Raw genomic sequence first — 21055 nt, 5'->3', positions numbered from 1 at the left:
AAGCAAATTTTGAATCACTCCAGTATGTCTGTAAAGAAAATCCCCAAGAGGATCACAAAGAGTTGGATGTGACTGAAAATGACTGACCAATAAAACTATACATTTTAGAATGCATTAATAGAGATATATAATAAACAAGTAATATCCTCATATCATTTATGAAAACATGAACATTTATCTGACATGTTACTTCTAAGGAAGCTAATCTATATAATTATATTAGTACTCTTGACCAAAATGAAAAATGTATAGGGCTTCATTGGTATTTATTTTATCTAATTGTTCACATGTTTCCAAATGATTACAATTTATATAGCTTCAAGTTAGATAAATTTTTCCCTAAAAGTTCTTTTGGGATACATTACCTGGAACATAATGTGCACTGTCAAAATTCTATGTCTGCTTAGAAACTGAATTATTTTGGTTTCTTACTTAAAAGAAAGAAAGAAAAAACACTCTACAACTAAGCCAAATGCTTGATATTGATAACTGTAGCAATCTAATGAAGTATTTCTTCGAGAAAATTCCTGAGTGGACAAAGTAAAATAACTTTTTCTGGAAAAAGCCCAATGCAAAGGTGTTGTAAAAGTCTGGCTCTTTTTTTGTAGTATATTAAGAGGTAGCTTGGTGGCATAGTGGATAGGGTACCAACCCTGAAGTCAGGAGGACCTGAGTTCAAATATGGCTTAGACACTTAACAGTTTCTAGCTGTCACTTAACCCAAACTGCCTTGGGAAAAAAAAAGTAGTATATCAAGAGTAGTATATCAAAAGTGTTATTCTACATTATGAATGACAAAACATTTCCTTAGCAAAAATGCTATGAAGTAGATGATGTGTTATTACTTTTACTTTTCAACTCAAGAAAATGAAGTTCAAAGAATCATACTGTTAATAAAATTTTATTTAATTCATTAAATGTTTCCCTGTCACTGGTGTTGTATTTTGTGACAATCATATGCCCCAAATCCTTGTCATCTTCCTTTGATTTCCAGCAAATCCAACTTTTCAAAATTCTTATTTCCATAACTTCCTTTTTGTTTATTTATTTCAGGAGGCAGGTCTTAGGTATATTTAGTTCAGACAGGAGTAAATTGAGTTATCCCATGACAATACTTTTAATGCATATCTCCTACTTTAATTTGTTTACCTTTAGTAAAATGTATTTTCCTTTCTTATCTCTTTTCATCAAATCTATTATTACTTTTGTTTTGCATGATATCATAATTTCTACTTCTTTTTTCTTGATATCAACTACAGCATAACAGATTCTGCTCTAGATTCTTATTTTATTTTGACTCTGCATATATATGTTTCAAGAGTAAAAGTAGTTCTACACAATGAATCAGTCTACATTTTATTCCATTTCTTATTCATTTGACTAAGTTTTAATGTTTTGTTATTGTACCAAGTTTATTAATTTTTAATACACATTACTTTATGAATTATGTTGGGAGAGAAAAATCAGAACAAAGGAGAAAAACCATATGGAGAAAAAAGAGAGAAAAAAGAAGTGAACAGAGAATCTGTTGATTTATATCCATAAATCTCCTTATTTCTTTTTCTGGATGCAGATAGCATTTTCTGTCCAAAGTCTATTGGTATTGCTTTGGATCCTAAACCAATCAAGAGAATCAAGACTTTAATAGTTAATCATTGTGCATTCTTGCTGATAGTGTACAAGGTATTCCTGGTTCTGCTTGTTTCACTCAGCATCAGTTCATGTAAATCTTTCCATGCCTTTCTATAATCATCTTGTTCATCATTTGTATAGAATAATAAGATTCTATTACCTTCTTGTAACACAACTTGTTCAATCATTCCCCAATTAATGGGCATCCACTCCTTTCCAATTCTTTGCAGCCACAAAAAGAGTTACTACAAACATTTTTGCACTTGTGGTCCTTTTCCCTCTTTTATGATTTCCCTGGGATACAGACCCAGTAATGGCACTGCTGGGTGAAAGGGCATGTACAGTTTGATAGCCCTTTGGGCATATTTCCAGATTGCTTTCCAGAATGTTTGGATCATTCCATAACTCTACCAACAATGCATTAGTATCACAGTTTTCCCACATCCCCTCCAACATTTATCATTATATTTTTCCTGTCATGTTAGCCAATCTAAGAGGTGTGAGATGATACCTCAGAGTTGTTTTAATCTGCATTTCTCTAATTAAAGAATTTTTTCATATAACTGTAAATGTCTTTAATTTTATTATCTGAAAATTGTATGTTCATATCCTTTGGAAATTTATCAATTGGGGAAGGATTTGAATTCTTATAAAATAGATACAGTTTTTTATATATTATAGAAATAAGATCTTTATTGAAAATACTGGCTATAAAATATTTTAATCTTGTTTCTATTGGTTTTGTTTGTTCAAAAGCTTTTTCATTTAATGTAATCAAAGTTGTTCATTTTGCCTTTCACAATGTACTTTAGTTCTTCTTTGGTCATCAGTTTCTCCCCTCTCCAAAGATCTGATAGATAAATTAATTCCTTGGTCTTCTAATGAGCTCAAGTATCATCCTTTATGACCAAATCATGTATTCATTTTGACCATATGTTGGTATGGAGTGTAACATATAGGTCTATGCTGTGTTTCTGACATATTATTTTACACATTTTCCAGCAATTTTTTGACAAAAATGTGAGTTCTTATTTCAGAAGTTGCAGTTTGGGTCTTTATATCAAATATTAGATTACTATAGGTCTTAAATATTGTTTAATGTTTATCAAATCTATTCCACTAATCCATCACTCTATTTCTTAGTCAGTACCAAATGGTTTTAATAACTGCTGCTTTATAATATTGTTTTAGGTTTAGTATTGCTAAGCCACCATCCTTTGTATTTTTTTCATCAATTCCTTTGATATTCCAGACCTTTTGTTTTTCCAGATGAATTTTATTATTATTCTTTCCAGTTTTATAAAAGACAAATGTTTTTACAGTTTGATTGGCAGATTGATTTGAACAAGTAGACCAATATAGGCAGAATTGTTATTTGTATTATATTAGCTTGGCCTACCTATGAGCAATTGATCTTTTCTAGTTGTTTAGATCTCACTTTATTTGCTTGAGAAATGTTTTGTAATTGTGTTCATATAGTTCTTGCATTTGTCTTCCCAGGTAGAGCTCCAAGTATATGATTTTGTCTACAACAATATTGAATGGAATTTCTCTATCTGTTGTTGATGGGCTTTGTCAATATTATATAGAAAGGCTGATGGTTTATGTGATTTTGTTTTATATCATGCAACTTTGCTAAAGCTATGAATTGTTTACAGTAGATTTTTGAATGGATTTCTAGGGTTCTCTAAGTATATTATCATATCATCTGCAAAGAATAATAGTTTTCTTTGCTCACTGCCTATTCTAATTGCTTTAATTTCTTTTTATTTTCTTTTTGCTAAAGTCAACATTTCTAGTACAATGTTAAGTAATAGTGGTGATAATATTATATACATATATATTGTGTGTATGTGTATATATGCTTGCTATAGATCTGAGATACACATTGCTTATTATTTTAGGGAAAACTTCCTTAATCACTATGCTCTCTAATATTTTTAATAGGAATGGGTGCTGTATTTTGTCAAAAGCATTTTTCTGCATCTAATGAGATTATCATACAATTTCTGTTGGTTTTGTTATTGATATGGTCAATTATGGTAATAGTTTTCCTGAAATTGAACCAGCCCTGCATTCCTAATATAACCTTATATAGTCATAATATATAGCTATGCTGGAAAATTGCTGTAATCTCTTTGCTAATATTTTGCTTAAAATTTTTGCATCAATCCAAAATATATAGAGAATTGATTCTAATTTATAAAAAATCAAAACATTCTCCAATTGATAAATGGTCAAAGGATATGAACAGATGATGAAACTGAAACTATTACCATTCATATGAAAGAGTGTTCCAAATCACTATTGATCAGAGAAATGCAAATTAAGACAACTCTGAAATACTACTACATACCTGTCAGATTGGCTAAGATGACAGGGGAAAATAATGATGAATGTTGGAGGGGATGTGGGAAAACTGGGACAATGATGCATTGTTGGTGGAGTTGTGAATGAATCCAACCATTCTGGAGAGCAATCTGTAATTATGCCCCAAAAGTTATCAAACTGTGCATATTCTTTGATCCAGCAGTGTTACTTCTGGTCTTATATCCCAAAGAAATACTAAAGAAGGGAAAGGGACCTGTATGTGCCAAAATGTTTGTGGCAGCCCTGTTTGTAGTAGCTAGAAACTTGACAATGAATGGATGCCCATCAACTGGAGAATGCTTGGGTAAATTGTGGTATATGAATGTTATGGAATATTATTGTTCTGTAAGAAATGACCAGCAGGACAAATATAGAGAGGTTTGGAGAGACTTACATGAACTGATGCTAAGTGTAATGAGCAGAACCAAGAGACAATTATATACTTCAACAACAATACTGTATGAGGATGTGTTCTGTTGGAAGTGGATTTCTTTGACCAAGAAACCTAACTCAGTTTCAATTAATCAATGATGGACAGAAGCAGCTACACCCAAAGAAAGAACGCTGGGAAATGAATATAAACTATTTGCATTTTTTCCCGGGTTATTTTTACCTTCTGAATTTAATTCTTCCTGTGCAAGAAGAGAACTGTTTGGTTCTGCATACATATATTGTATCTAGGATATATTGCAACATATTTAACATATATAGGACTGCTTGCCATCTAGGGGAGGGGATGGAGGGAGGGAAGGGAAAAATTGGAATAGAAGTGAGTCCAAGGGATAATGTTGTAAAAAATTACCCTGGCATGGGTCAATAAAAAGTTATTATAAAATAAATAATAACAATAATAAAAATAAAAGGGGAAAAATATACCATCTAAAACAATGTTCTTTCAGCTCCTTGTTAAAAATATCTCAAGTTATTTTGGCTAGGAAAGGACCTTCTTCCCAGTACTTGTAATCGTTAACATATTGGTATAAAATTCAGGAGAGGTGTTGATAGTACTCTATATAAATGCAAAGCCAAAATGTTCGTTCTCTCTCTCTCTCTCTCTCTCTTTCTCTCTCTCTCTCTCTTAAATCTCTCTGAGGCACTTGAGGGAAATATAAAAGACAACTCTTCCTGTCAGTCCCTTGGCGAGTCATCCTTCCTAAATGATGAATGACAGAGTTCTGCCTACATGTCAACCCTTTTTGTGGAGCAAGAGAGTAATGATGGGATAAAAGAAGCCATAGACGATCTACTTTGTCCATTCTTGGTGGACACAACAACAACAAAAAAAAAAATCTCTTCACTACAGTGAATGTTAAGAATGCACTGCCTTGTGCTACTCCTGGATCGGTATCCCAAAGAAATCTTAGAAGAGAAAAAAAAAAAAAAAAAGAAGAACCACATATACAAAAATGTTTGTAGCAGTTTTTTTTTTTTTTTAATGGTGACAAAGAATTGGACAATGAGTATATGCCCATCAGTTGGGGAATGGTTTAATAAGTTGTGATATATGAAAGTAATAGAATATTATTATACTTAAAATGATGAATTTTTAAAAAATGATTTTAGAAAGGCCTGAAAACATTTACATGAACTAATGCTGAGTGAAACAAGTAGAACCAGGAAAACATTGCATATAGTGATTGCAAGATTGTGCAATGATGAACTATGAAAGACTTGGTTCGTCTCAACAGTTCAGTGATATAAGGCAAACCCAATAAACATGGGATGGAAAATGCTATCCACATCCAGAGAGAGAACTGTGGAGACTAAATGTAAATCAACATGTTATGTTGACTTTTTTCCTTTTTTTTTCCTCCTGATTTTATCCTTTTATTTTGGTTTTTCTCTCTCAACATGATTCATATGGAAATAGTTAAAAAGAAAAAAGAAAAAGAAAAAAGAAAAGAAAAGAAATGACCAGCAGGATGACTACAGAGAGGATTGGCAAGATTTACATGAACTGATGCTAAGTGAAATAAGCAGAACCAAGAGATCATTATATACTTCAACAACAACACTGTATGAAGATGTATTCTGATGGAAGTGGTTTTCTTTGACAAAGAGATCTAACTCAGTTCCAAATGATCAATGATGGACAGAAGCAGCTACACCCAAAGAAAGAAAACTGGGAAATGAATGTAAACTGTTTGCATTTTGGTTTTTCTTCCCAGTTAATCCAATTCTTCCTGTGCAACAAGAGAACTATTTGGTTCTGCACACAAATATTGTATCTAGGAAATACTGGGACATATTTAACATATATAGGACTGCTTGCCATCTGGGGGAGGGGGTAAAGGGGTGGAGGGAAAAATCGGAACAGAAGTGAGTGCAAGGGATAATGTTGTAAAAAATTACCCTGGCATAGGTTCTGTCAATAAAAAGTTATTATTTTTAAAAAATTTAAAAATAAATTTAAAAAAGAGAAAAAAAAGATTGCCAGGCTTGATCTCATTGAATTGAGCAAAATAGTTTTAATTATTGCTTAATTTCTTTTTCATAGATGGTAAGTTCACCTTTTTCATTTTTGATACTGGTGACTTATTTTTTTTTCTTTCTCTTTTCTGATCAAATTAACCAAAATTTTATCTCTATTTTATTAGGTTTTTTTCACAAAACCAACTCTTAGTTTTATTTATTAGTTCAATAGTTTTATTAGTTTCTATTTTATTAATTTCTCCCTTGAGTTTTAAAATTTCTAATTTGGGTGAGGATTTTAATTTGTTCTTTTTCTAACTGTTTTAGTTGCATTCCTAATTCACTGATCTATTTCTCTATTTTATTTATGTAGCTATTTTGAGATATAAAATTTTCCTCAAGAACTGCTTTGTCAGCATCCTATAAGTTTTGGTATGTTGTCTCATTATTTTCATCTTCTTGAATGAAATTATGCATTGTTTATGTGATTTTTTGTCTGACCCAATCATTCTTTAGATTATTTAATTTCCAATTGTTTTTAATCTATATTTCCCTAGCCCTTCATTGAATATAATTTTGGTTGCATTGTGATCTTAAAGGAAGCATTTAGTATTTCTGCCTTTTTGAATTTGAGTTGAGATTTTTATGCCATAAAACATGGTCAATTTTTGTATAGGTGCCATGTACTGCTGAGAAAATGATGTATTTCTTTCTCTTCTTGTTTTCTCCAGAGAATGCTGGGGCCAAAATAGTAGAGAGTAGACATGTCTTTATCTGAACTCCTCCTGGTGTCCCTCAGATTACCAAGAGATCAAGCCTTTGACCCTGTTTTGGAGTGACAGAACTGACAGATATTTGGAGTGTAATAAATTTCCAATAGGAGATAATTTGGAAGAACTTCAGAAAAAGTTTCTTTCAATCAGGGAGGGGAAGAGAAAACCAAGTGTAGATGCACCATGCACAGAGCCAGGGCATTGTGGTATCTATTCACTGGGAAAATCTACTGGAAAGCTCTTAGGCTATTCTGTCCTGGTTAGAGCCTGTGGATCAGGAGATTAACTGTGAGGCAGCCAAGGCAAATACAAGTAAGCCTCTGAACTCCAGAAAAATGTGGGTCCTGGCAATGCCTACCCAGCACCAGAATTCAGTAAGCAGCACTAGTTCCAGGACAACCTAAAACAGATGTCACCTGTGGAGGAAGCTTGAAACAATCTTCCTTTTTTCATAACAGCAAACTTCATTTCTTTTTGGCTGAGACAGTTGGAATTAAGTGACTTGCCCAGGGAAACACAGGTAGAAAGTATTAAGTGTCTGAGGCCAGATTTGAATGTAGGTCCTCTAGACTTCAGGGCTGGTGCTCTAACTGCTGTGCCACCTAGCTGCCTTTTTTTTTTTTGAGCAGACCTTAATCTTTAAAAAAATGAGCAAAAAATAAAATCCAAAAAGAACTTTTCCAATAGATAGCGTTTATGGAGAAGGAAAAGAAAAAACTTCAAATCCTGAGGATCTGAAAGGCATATGATCTCCAGATGAAATCCCAAAGGGTTATATGATTTGACTCCCATCTCACAAGTCTCTCTTAGAAGAATTCAAAGAGAATCTTAAGAGACAGTTAAAAGAAAAATGGGGAAAGTAAATGAAGCTTTGCAAGATAATTTGAAAAAGAAAAAAAAAAAACTTAAATCATCTAAAGAAAATTCCTTAAAACTTAGTTTTTATAAAAAAGGAAAAAAACATATAACTCCTTGCAAAATAGATATGAAAAAGAAACTGATTCATTAAAAAAAACCAGAATTTGTGAAATGGAAAAACAATACAATGAACAAAACATCTCATTTAAAAGTTCAATTAGCCAAATGCAAATGGAGATAAAAAAGCTGACTGAAAAAATAATTACATTTTCTCCATAGGTCTATCATATATAGGTTTTCTAGTATCCTAATTTTTTTCTTGTTTATTTTGTGGTTAGATTTGTCTGATTCTGTTTGGTGCAGGTTGAGGTCCCTCACTAATATAGTTTGGTTTTTTGGGGGGGGAGCTTGCTCAGTAATTTCTTTTTTTTTTTTTTATTGTAACTTTTTATATACAAAACATAAGCATGGGTAATTTTTCAACATTCACCCTTGCAAAAACTTTTGTTTCAACTTTTCCCCTCCTTCCTTCCACCCCCTCCCCTAGATGGCAGGTAGTCCCATACATGTTAAATATGTTAAAATATATTTAAATACAACATATTTATACATATTTAAACACTTGTTGCACAAGAAAGATTGGATTTAGAAAGAAGGTAAAAATAACCTGAGAAGAAAAAACAACAATGTAAGCAAACAATAACAGAAAGAGTGAAAATGTTATGTTGTGGTCCATACTCATTTCCCAGTGTTCTTTCTCTGGGTGTAGATGATAATGTTCATTACATGTCAATTGGAACTGACTTGGATCTTCTCACTATTGAAGAGAGACAAATCCATCAGAATTGATTGTCTTATCATTATTGAAGTGTATAATGATCTCGTGGTTCTGCTCATTTCATGTAGCATCAGTTCATATATGTCTCTCCAAGCCTCTCTGTATTCATCCTGCTGGTCATTTCTTACAGAACAATAATATTCTATAACATTCATATATCACAATTTACCTGATCATTCTCTAATTGATGGGCATCCATTCAATTTCCAGTTTCTAGACACTATAAAAAGGGCTGCCACAAACATGTTTACACATACAGGTCCCTTTCCCTTTGTTAATATAAGAAAGGAATATAAGCCTTTTTGCCTTATATTATCTTTCAGATATAAGCCCACTAGTAACACCGCTGGATCAAAGGATATGTACAGTTTGATAACTTTTTGACTATAGTTCCAAACTGCAACAAAAGGAAATTTTATATCTTTAGATGTTTACTTGCATAAAACAAAGAAAGAGAAGATGAATGAATTGGGCTTCCAACCAAAAAAGCTAATAAAAGTACAAATTGAAATCCCCCAATCACATACCAAACATGTAATTCTAAAAATAAAAGGAGAGATTAATAAGATTGAAAGTAAAAAAAAAAAAACTATTGAATTAATAAATAAAACTAAAAGTTGGTTTTATGAAAAAAATAACAAAATAGATAAACTTTTGGTTAATTTGATAGGAAAAAGGAAAGAGGAAAATCAAATTATTAGTCTCAAAAATGAAAAGGGAGAATTATCCACCAATGAAGAGGAAACTAGAACAATTATCAAAAGCTGCTTTGCCCAAATTTATGCCAATAAATTTGATAACCTAAGTGAAATGGAGGAATACCTACAAAAATATAGATAATCCAGATTAACAGAAGAGAACATAAATTACTTAAATAGTTCACATTTTAGAAAAAGAAATGGGGGTAGGTGGATGGAGCCAAAATGAGGGAGAAGACACATGCTTCTTTCTGATCTCCTTCCAGGATCCTCAATCAATTATGAAATTCAGCCTCTGAATTAGTTCTAAACTGTCAGAATTCATGAATATAGGTTGTGCAGCAAATTACCAGCAGAAAATAATTTCCTGATTGCCAGAAAAGGTTTTTTTTTTGTTTGTTTGTTTTTTTTTTTTTTTTTTTTTTTTTTTTTGCTTAGGCACAGGAAGATGGCCAGGCACAGGAGGGCAGTGCATGCTGTGGAGACCGAGGGTGGTGTGGTCTCCATAGGGAGGTGCGGTCTCCATAGGGAGGTGCAGGCTCTGCATGGCAGAGAATCTATGGTGAGGACTCTATCACAGTGTTGGCTACTCTGCCCTGATTGCAAGCCAATATATCAGCAGAGAAGTTATAAAACATCCAACAGAAAAACAAAAGGTAGATAGTGAAACCTAAAGTGCCAAAGTCTCACAGGACCTGACCATGCCCAGCCAGCACCAGGAGTGAGTAAGCACAATCCCAATGCAGCCATTGTTCTTCATGCTGCCTGTAGAAGAGGCATGGAAAACCTCCCTTGTCCTGAAAGCAGATTTCAACTTGAAAAAAAAAAAGCAAGTAAAAAGGCAAAGAGGACTCTAACTATAGATAGTTTCTATGGTGAAAGAGAACAGATTTCAAACCCTGAGGAGACTAAAAGCAGATTGTCCCCAGTTGAAAACCCCAAAGGGTGATATCTGGTCCCCATCACACAAGGCTCTCCTAGAAGAAATTAAAAATTATTTCAAAAGAGTGCTAGAAGAAAAATGGGAAAAGAAAGGAAAACTTTACAAGAGGATTTGTAAAAGGTACATAATTCATTAAAAATAGATTTGATGAAGTGGGAAAACAAAACAATCCCAGGAAAACAGAATTTGTGAGATGGAAAAGGAAAATAATTCCTTAAGAAACAAAATTGTGAAATGAAAAAAAATCTATAAAGCAAAATAACTTATTTAAAATCTCGAATGAACAAATACAACAAAAAAGTTTTAAAAAGTAAATAAAGAAAATAATTCACTAAAAATTTGAATTGAACAAATGGAAATGCATGACTCAATGAGACATCAAGAATAAGTCAAGCAAAACAAAAAAAAATGAAAAAAATATAAAACACCTACTTGAGAAAACAACTGACTTGTAAACTAGTCTAGGAGAGATAATCTAAGGATTATTGGAATCCCTGAAAATCATGATGGAAAAAAGAGCCTAGATACTTTTCCAGGAATTCATCAAAGAGAACTTCCCTGATGTCATAGAATAAGAAGATAAAATAGCCATTGAAATAATTCACCTAGTGTTTGACAAACCCAAAGACACCAGTTTCTGGGATAAGAATGCATTATTTGACAAAAATTGCTGGGAAAATTGGAAATCAGTATGGCAGAAACTAGGCATTGACCCACACTTAACACCGTATACCAAGATAAGGTCAAAATGGGTTCATGACCTAAGCATAAAGAATGAGATGATAAATTAATTGGAAGAGCATAGGATAGTTGACCTCGCAGACCTGTGGAAGAGGGAGGAATTTATGACCAAAGAAGAACTAGAGATCACTATTGACCACAACATAGAAAATTTTGATTATATCAAATTGAAAAGGTTTGTACAAACAAAACAAATGCAAACAAGATTAGAAGGGAAACAATAAACTGGGAAAACATTTTTACAATCAAAGGTTCTGATAAAGGCCTCATTTCCAAAATATATAGAGAATTTTTTTTTTTAATTTTTATTTAATAATTACTTTATATTGACAGAATCCATGCCAGGGTAGTTTTTTTTTTTTTTTTTTTTTTTTTTTTTTTTTTTTTTTTTTTTTTTTTTTTTAAACAACATTATCCCTTGCACTCGTTTCTGTTCCGATTTTTTTCCCCTCCCTTCCTCCACCCCTAGATGGCAAGCAGTCCTTTATATGTTGGATATGTTGCAGTATATCCTAGATACAATATATGTTTGCAGAACCGAACAGTTCTCTTGTTGCATAGGGAGAATTGGATTCAGAAGGTATAAATAACCCGGGAAGAAAAACAAAAATGCAGATGGTTCACATTCGTTTCCCAGTGTTCTTTCTTTGGGTGTAGCTGCTTTTGTCCGTCATTTATCAATTGAAACTCAGTTAGGTCTCTTTGTCAAAGAAATCCACTTCCATCAAAATATGTCCTCATACAATATCGTTGTCGAAGTGTATAATGATCTCCTGGTTCTGCTCATTTCACTTAGCATCAGTTCATGTAAGTCTCGCCAGTCCTCTCTGTATTCATCCTGCTGGTCATTTCTTACAGAACAATAATATTCCATAACATTCATATACCAAATTTACCCAGCCATTCTCCAATTGATGGGCATCCATTCATTTTCCAGTTCCTAGCCACTACAAATAAGGCTGCTACAAACATTTTGGCACATACAGGTCCCTTTCCCTTCTTTAGTATTTCTTTGGGATATAAGCCCAATAGAAACACTGCTGGATCAAAGGGTATGCACAATTTGATAATTTTTTGGGCATAATTCCAGATTGCTCTCCAGAATGGTTGGATTCATTCACAACTCCACCAACAATGCATTAGTGTCCCAGTTTTCCCGCATCCCCTCCAACATTCATCATTATTTTTTCCTGTCATCTTAGCCAATCTGACAGGTGTGTAGTGGTATCTCAGAGTTGTCTTAGTTTGCATTTCTCTGATCAATAATGATTTGGAACACTCTTTCATATGAGTGGTAATAGTTTCAATTTCATCCTCTGAAAATTGTCTGTTCATATGCTTTGACCATTTATCAATTGGAGAATATATAGAGAATTGACTCTAATCTATAAGAAATCAAACCATTCCCCAATTGATAAATGGTCAAAGGATATGAACAGACAATTCTCAGATGAAGAAATTGAAACTATTTATAGACATATGAAAATATGCTCCAAATCATTATTAATCAGAGAAATGCAAATTAAGACAACTCTGAGATACCACCACACACCTGTCAGATTGGCTAGAATGACAGGGAAAGATAATGGGGAATGTTAGAGGGGATATGGGAAAACAGGAACACTGATACATTGTTGGTGGAATTGTGAACACATCCAGCCATTCTGGAGAGCAATTTGGAACTACGCTCAAAAAGTTATCAAACTGTGCATACTCTTTGATCCAGCAGTGTTTCTACTGGGCTTATACCCCAAAGAGATACTAAAGAAAGGAAAGGGACCTGTATGTGCCAAAATGTTTGTGGCAGCCCTGTTTGTAGTGGCTAGAAGGAAAATGAAAGGATGTCCATCAATTGGAGAATGGTTGAGTAAATTGTGGTATATGAATGTTATGGAATATTATTGTTCTGTAAGGAATGACCAGCAGGATGAATACAGAGAGGACTGGCGAGACTTACATGAACTGATGCTAAGTGAAATGAGCAGAACCAGGAGATCATTATATACCTCAACAACGATACTGTTTGAGGATGTATTCTGATGGAAGTGGATCTCTTTGATAAAGAGAGCCTTAATTGATCAAAGATGGACAGAAGCAGCTACACCCAGAGAAAGAATACTGGGAAATGAATATAAACTGCTTGCATTTTTATTTTTCTTCCCGGGTTATTTATACCTTCTGAATTGAATTCTCCCTGTGCAACAAGAAAACTGTTCGGTTCTGCACACATATATTGTATCTAGGATATACTGCAACCCATTCAACATGTAAAGGACTGCTTGCCATCTGGGGGAAGGGGTGGAGGGAGGGAGGGGAAAAATCAGAACAGAAGTGAATGCAAGGGATAATGCTGTAAAAAATTACCCTGGCATGCGTTCTATCAATAAAAACTTATTAAAAAAAAAAAAGAAAAAAGAAAGAAAGAATTCACCTAACACCTCCTAAAAGAGACCCCAAAATTAAAACTGCAAGAAATATCATGGCTAAATTTTAGAACTATCACACTAATGAGAAAATATCACAAGCAACCAGAAAAAAAAATTCAGATACTGAGGAGTCACAATAAGGATCATCCAGAATCTAGCAGCATCCACCTTAAAGGACCAAAGAGCCTGGAATCTGATATTCTTAAAAGTAAATGAACTTGGAATGTAGCCAAGAATAAACTATGCTGCTAAACTGAGTATTTTCTTCCAAAGAAGAAGATGGGCATTCAGTGAAACAGATGAATTCCATTTATTTCTAATGAAAAGACCAGAGCTAAAAAAAAAAAAAAAATGACCTTCAAATATAGGATTCAAGATAAGCATACAAAGGTTAAAAAAAAAAAAAAAACTCTTGAAAACTGTATTTCTGATATGGGTATGCATAGAGAGTGCATGTATAATTTGATTTTACTGTTATAATATAAAAAAGAACTAGAGGTGGAAAGGGGATTGTACCAGAAAAAGGGAAAAGTAAAGGCAAAATGAGGGAAATCACATATTATGAAAAGGCAAAGAAAATCTATTACATTTTCAGGAAAGAAGGGAGGGGAATGAAGATTATGTGACTCTTACTCTGGGGAAAATCAAATTGTTAGTTTCAAAAATGAAGATGTAGAACCTTTCACCAATGAAGAGGAAATTGGAGCAATAACTAGGAGTTACTGTGCCCAATTTTATGCAAATAAATTTGATAACATAAGTGAAATGGGAGGAATATCTACGAAAATATAGATTGCCCAGATTAATAGAGAAGGAAGTAAATTACTTAAATAGTCCTATTCCAGAAAAAAAGAAATTGAACAAGCTGTTAATCAACTTCCCAAGAAAAAATTCCCAGGACCATATAGATTTACTTCTATCAACATTTAAAGAACAATTAATTCCAATACTATTAAAACTATTTGAAAAAATAGGGAATGAAGGACTCCTACCAAATTTCTTTTATAACACAGACATGGTACTGATACCTAAACCAGATAGGATGAAAACAGAGAAAAAAATAACAGATCAGTTTCCCTAATGAACACTGATGCAAAAACTTTAAATAAAATATTAGTAAAGAGATTACAGAAAATTATCCCCAGGATAATATACCATGACCAAATAGGATTTATACCAGGAATGCAGCACTGTTTCAATATTAGGAAAACTATTAGCATAATTGACTATATCAATAAGCAAATTAACAAAAATCATATGATTATCTCAATAGATGAAGAAAAAAGCATTTGATAAAATACAACACCTGTGGTGATCTTTTTCTTCTCAAAAAGCAGCCAGGTGATAAAAGTTCAGATCTTTTATTATCTCCAATATAGCCCGGTTAGCTTAGAGGCCTATCTCTCTGCTTGGTTCCAAGAGCTCTTGCCACTTTGTCCTTTGCTTCTGCCTCTGCTTTCTTCAGCCTCCAGAGCCAGTACCAAGTTGAATCTGTCTTGCCTTGAAGAGAGGGCTTCTGGCGTAATTCTGCTGAAATCCCGACTTGTAGCGTCTTCACTCTGAAGAACTTCTTCGACTGGCCCATTGGCCTATTTATGCTCCTTCCAGAGAGAGGGATTATGGGTTTTCTCCCATAGTGCTCTCTGGCCCAAAGAGCTTCAAGGGAGGTGTGAACTCATTGAACTCCAATGAGTAAAGGTGTGAACACAAGCCTTGTATTGATTAGTTCTACTTAGTACCTTGTTTCAGGTTCTGGCCAAAACATCTTCTTGTAAGATTAGATCAACTCTAATTAGTTAGCAGTTAGTAAGGATTCCAACAAACACCCATTCTTATTAAAAACACTAGAGAGTGGGGTGGAGCCAAGATGGTGGAGATGACACACATTTTTCTCTGATCTCCTTAATAACCCTCACAATTATTACAAAATCCAGTCTCTGAATTAACTCTGGACAAGGAGAACCACAAATAAATTATCAACAGAAGATAATTTCAAAGATTGCCAAAAAATTTCTATACAGGAGGGACGCAACCAAGGCAACCAGTACAAATGCCAGCTCAGAGAGAGTTCAGAGTTCTAGGGCAGAGAATTTACAGGATGAAACAGACCGGAAAAGATCTATTTCAATAAGAAATGGGAAAGAGGAAGGAAAGCACAAACAGTTGACCACAAACGCCAGTGCAGATAGAGCAGAGCCCCGGGGTATAGCAGTCTCAGTGTAGCAGTGGGACCTCGGTGGGGCAGAGGGTTTGAGGGAGGAAGTGGACCAGAGAAGGCCTGTTTCAATCAGAAGGAGGAGAGAGAGAGAGCAAGGCCAGGGCAGGTGACCACAAATGCCAGCACAGACAGCTCAGAGTCCTGGAGGAATGCAGTTTCAGGGTAGTGGTTGCATACTCTGACCACAAACTCCAGTACAGATAGCACAGAGCCCCGGGGCATTGCTGACATCACCAGCATTGTAGACTACACATGGCAAAATCAGCACCAGGAGTGAATCTGCACTGACCCAGTGCATCTGCCCTTGCTTGGAAAACCTCTCCTGCCCTAAAATCAGATCTTAAACTTAACTTTTAAAAAATGAATAAAAAAGTAAAGAAGACTGTAACAATTGACAGCTTTTATGGCGAAAGAAAAGAACAGATTTCAAATTCTGAGGAGACTAAAAACAGATTTCTCCACATGAAGTTCCAAAAGATGATATAACCTGATCCCCATTACACAAAGTTCTCCTAGAAAAACTTAAAACAGAGCTTAAAAGAGAGTTAGAAAAAAATGGGGAAAGAAAATGAAACCCTTGCAAGAGAGTTTTGAAAAGGCAAAACAAAATAGACATAGTGAAATGGAAAAAGCATATAACTCATTAAAAGATAAATTTGATAAACTGGAAAAAGAAAGCAACTCCCAGAAAAACAGAATTTGTGAAACAGAACAAGAAAATAACTTCTTAAAAAACAGAATTTTTGAAATGGAAAAAAAATCTATAGAACAAAACACCTCATTCAAAAATTCAATTGAACAAATACAAAAAGAAGTAAAAAAAATAAATAAATGAAGAAAATAACACTGAAATTTAGAATTGAACAAATAGAAATGAATGACTCAATAAGACAACAAGAATCAATTAAGCAAAACAAAAAAAAATGGGGGGAAAAGGAAAGAAAAAATGTAAAATACCTAATGGAGAAAACAACTGACCTGGAAAAGAGATCTAGGAGAAACTATCTAAGGATTATTGGACTCCCTGAAATACATGATGAAAAAAAGAGCCTAGACACTATCTTTCAGGAAATCATCAAAGAGAATTGTCCAGGTATCATAGAAACAGAAGGTAAAATGACCATTGAAAGAATTTACTAAGCCTCCTGAAAGAGATCCCAAAATTAAAACCCCGAGGAACATTGTGGCTAAATTTGAGAACTATCAGACCAAGGAAAAAATATTATAAGCAGCCAGAAAGAAACTATTCAAATATAAGGAGCGACAATAAGGATTACTCAGGACCTAGCAGCTTCCACTTTAAAGGATCAAAGGGCCTGAAATCTGATATTCCAAAAAGAGAAGGATCTTGGAATGCAGCCTAGAATAAATTATCCTGCTAGACTGAATATTTTCTTTCAGGAAAGAAGATGGATATTCAATGAAACTGTAAATTTTTTGATGAAAAGACAAGAGTTAAACAAACAAAAAAAATGACCTCCAAATAAAGAACTCAAGAGAAGCACAACAAGGTTAAAAAAAAAAAAAAACTCTTGAGAATTATATTTCTGTTATAGGTATACATTGAAAATACATATATAATCTGATTTTGCTGTTATAATGTAAAAAAAGAAACTAGAGATCAAAAGGGGATTGTAACTAAAAAAATGGAAAAGTGAAGGTAAAATGAGAGAAATTACATCTCAGAAAGAGGCAAAGAAAACATAATTGAGGGAAAGAAGGGAGTGTGGTGAATATTCTGTGAATCTTACTCTCATCAGATTTGGCTCAAGGAAAGAATCTTAGACATATATATGGTTTCACTCTGAAACATTTTTTACCTTATAGGGAAGTTTGAGGAGAATAGGAAAAGGAAAGAGAAAGGCTAATAGAAGTGAAAAGAGAAATAGTGGAGGGAAAGTATAAGAAAGGGGAAAGGGCTATAAAGGCGGAGAGCTCCTTGAGTCTAGTGGAGCTCATAAGCAAAATACTAGGGATGAGGAAAAGGGGGGAAGGAAAGAGAAAAGCAAAATTTGGGTTAAATAAGATGGTAGGAAATACTGAATTAGTAATTTTAACTGTGAATGTGAATGGGTTGAATTCTCCTGTAAAACTTTAGCAGATAGCAGACTGGCTTAAAAGTCAGAACACTACAATATGTTATTTACAAGAAATACATTTAAAGCAAAGTGATACATGCAGAGTAAAAGGTAAAAGGCTGAACAGAATCTATTAAGCTTCAGGTGAAATTAAAAAAAAAAAAAAGCAGCGGTAGCAAACCTGATCTCAGATTAAGCAAAAGTCAAAATTAGATCTAATAAAAAGAGATAAGGAAGGAAACTATATCTTGCTAAAGGATACCATAGATAATGAAGAAATGTCAATACTAAATTTATATGCACCAAGTGATATAGCATCTAAATTATTAAATGAGAATTGAGAGCTGCGAGATGAAATAAATAGCAAAATTATACTACTGAAGGACCTCAACCTTGCTCTCTCAGAATTAGATAAATCAAAAGACAAAATAAATAGGAAAGAATTTAAGGAGGTAAACAGAATGTAAGAAAACTTAGGTATGATAGATCTTCAGAGAAAAATGAATGAAGACAGAAAGCAGACTTTCTTCTTGACAGTTCATGGACCCTATACAAAAATTGACCATATATTAGGACCATAAAGACCTCAAAATCAAATGCAGTGAGGCAGAAATAGTAAATGCCTTTTTTCAGATCACAATGCAATAAAAATTACATTCAATAAAAGGACAGGGGAAAATAGAAGAAAAATTAATTGTAAAGTAAATAATCTCATCCTAAAAAATGAATGGTTAAAATCATACACCTAATCAATAATTTCATTCAAGTAAATGGCAATAATGAGACAACATACCACAATTGTGAGATTCAGCCAAAGTGGTAATAAGGGGAGATTTTATTTCTCTAGATGTGTGCTTGCATAAAATAGAAAAAGAGAATCTCAATGTATTGGGCTTGCGACTAAAAAAATTAGAAAAAGAATATATTAAAAACCCTCAATCAATTACTGAACTTGAAATTCTAAAAATAAAAGGGGAGATTAATAAAATTGAAAATAAAGAAAAAATAAATAAAGAAAACTAAGAGCTGGTTTTATGAAAAAACTAACAAAATATATTAAACTTTAGTTAATTTGATTAGAAAATGGAAAAAGGAAATTAAAATTGTTAATCTCAAAAATGGAAAGGGGAATTTTTCCCCAATGAAGAGGAAATCAGAGCAATAATTAAAAGTTATTTTGCCCTACATTACTCCAATAAATTTGATAACCTAAGTGACATGGAGGATTACCTAAAAAAATATAATTGCCCAGGTTAACAGAAGAGGAAATAAATGTTTTCAATAGTCCAATTTTAGAAAAAGAAATAGAACAAGTTATTAATCAATTGCCTTAAAAAATCTCCAAGACCAGATGGTTTAACATGTGAATTCTTGGAAACATTTAAAGAACAAATAATTCTAATACTATATAAACTATTTGAAAAAATAGGCAAAGAAGAACTCTTACCAAATTCCTTTTATGACACAGACATGGTACTGATAGCTAACCCCAATAGCATGAAAGCAGAGAAAGAAAATTATAGACTTATCTCCCTAATGAATATTGATACAAAAATCTTAAATAAAACATTAGCAGAGATTACAGAAAGTCATCATCAGCATAATATACTATGACCAAGCAGGGTTTATACCAGGAATGCAGAACTGGTTCAATATTAGGAAAACTATTAGCATTATTGACTACATCAATAACAAACTAACAAAAATCATATGATTATCTCAATAGATGCAGAAAAAAAAACATTTGATAAAATACAACACTCATTCCTATTGAAAACATGAGAGAGTATAGGAATAAATGGACTTTTCTTTAAAATAATCAGTAGCATCTATTTACAACTATCAGCAAGTATCATGTATAATGAGGATAAATTAGAACCATTTTGAGTAAGATAAGTAGTGAAACAAGATTGCCCATTATCGCCATTACATTCCATATTGTATTAGAAATGTGAGATTTGGCAATAAGACAAGGAAAAAAAAGATTAGAGGAATTAGAGCAGGTTATGAGGTCACCAAATTATCACTCTTTGCAGATGATATGATGGTATACTTAGAGAACTCTAGAGAATCAACTGAAAAATGTAGTATAATCGACAACTTCAGCAAAATTGCTGAAGAAATATAAAAAAAAGAAATCCACATAAATCATCAGCATTTTTATATATTTCTAACAAAGCCCAGCAACAAGAGATACAAGATTAAATGGCATTTAAAATAACTATCGACAGTATAAAATATATGGGAATCTATCTACCAAGGGAAAGTCAGGAACTATATAAAAACAACTGCAAAATACTTCTCACACAAAGTTAGATGTAAACAATTGGACAATTATGAAGTGTTCTTGTATAGACCAAGCAAATATAATACAACACTGCCTATATGTTGCCTATAATGCAACACTGCCTAAATCAATATATTTATTTAGTGCTATATCAATCATACTCCCAAGAAATTATTTTACAGATCTAGGAAAAATAATAACAACATTTATCTGGAAGAACAAAAAGGTCAAGAATTTCAAGGGAATTAATGAAAAAATGCAAATGAAGATGGCTTAATTGTACCAGATCTAAAACTATATTATAAAGCAGTGTTCATTAAAACTGTTTGATATTGGGTAAGAAAGAGCACAGTTAATTATTGGAATAGCTAAGGATCACAGGATAAAAATAGGCAATAACTATAGCCATCTAGTGTTTGACAAACACAAACACCCTGGTTTTGGGATAAAAATTCACTATCTGACAAAAACAGCTGGGAAATTTTGAAACTAGTATGGCAGAAACTGGTCATTGATCCACATCTAATACCATAAACTAAGGTAAAGTCAAAATGGGTTCATCATCTAGATATAAAGAATGGTATCATAAACAATTTAGAAGAACTTAGGATAGTTTACCTTTCAGATCTGTGGAGGAGGAAGAAATTTGTGATCAAAGAAGAATTAGAGATCATTACTGATCACAAAAAGATAATTTTGATTATATTAAGTTTAAATTTTTTGTACAAACAAAATTAATGCAGACAAAATTAGAAGGGAAGAAATAAACTGGGAATAGATT

This window comes from Antechinus flavipes, chromosome 4 (genome assembly GCF_016432865.1).
Source record: "Antechinus flavipes isolate AdamAnt ecotype Samford, QLD, Australia chromosome 4, AdamAnt_v2, whole genome shotgun sequence".
Lineage (NCBI taxonomy): Eukaryota > Metazoa > Chordata > Mammalia > Dasyuromorphia > Dasyuridae > Antechinus > Antechinus flavipes.
This window is presented reverse-complemented; position numbering follows the sequence as displayed.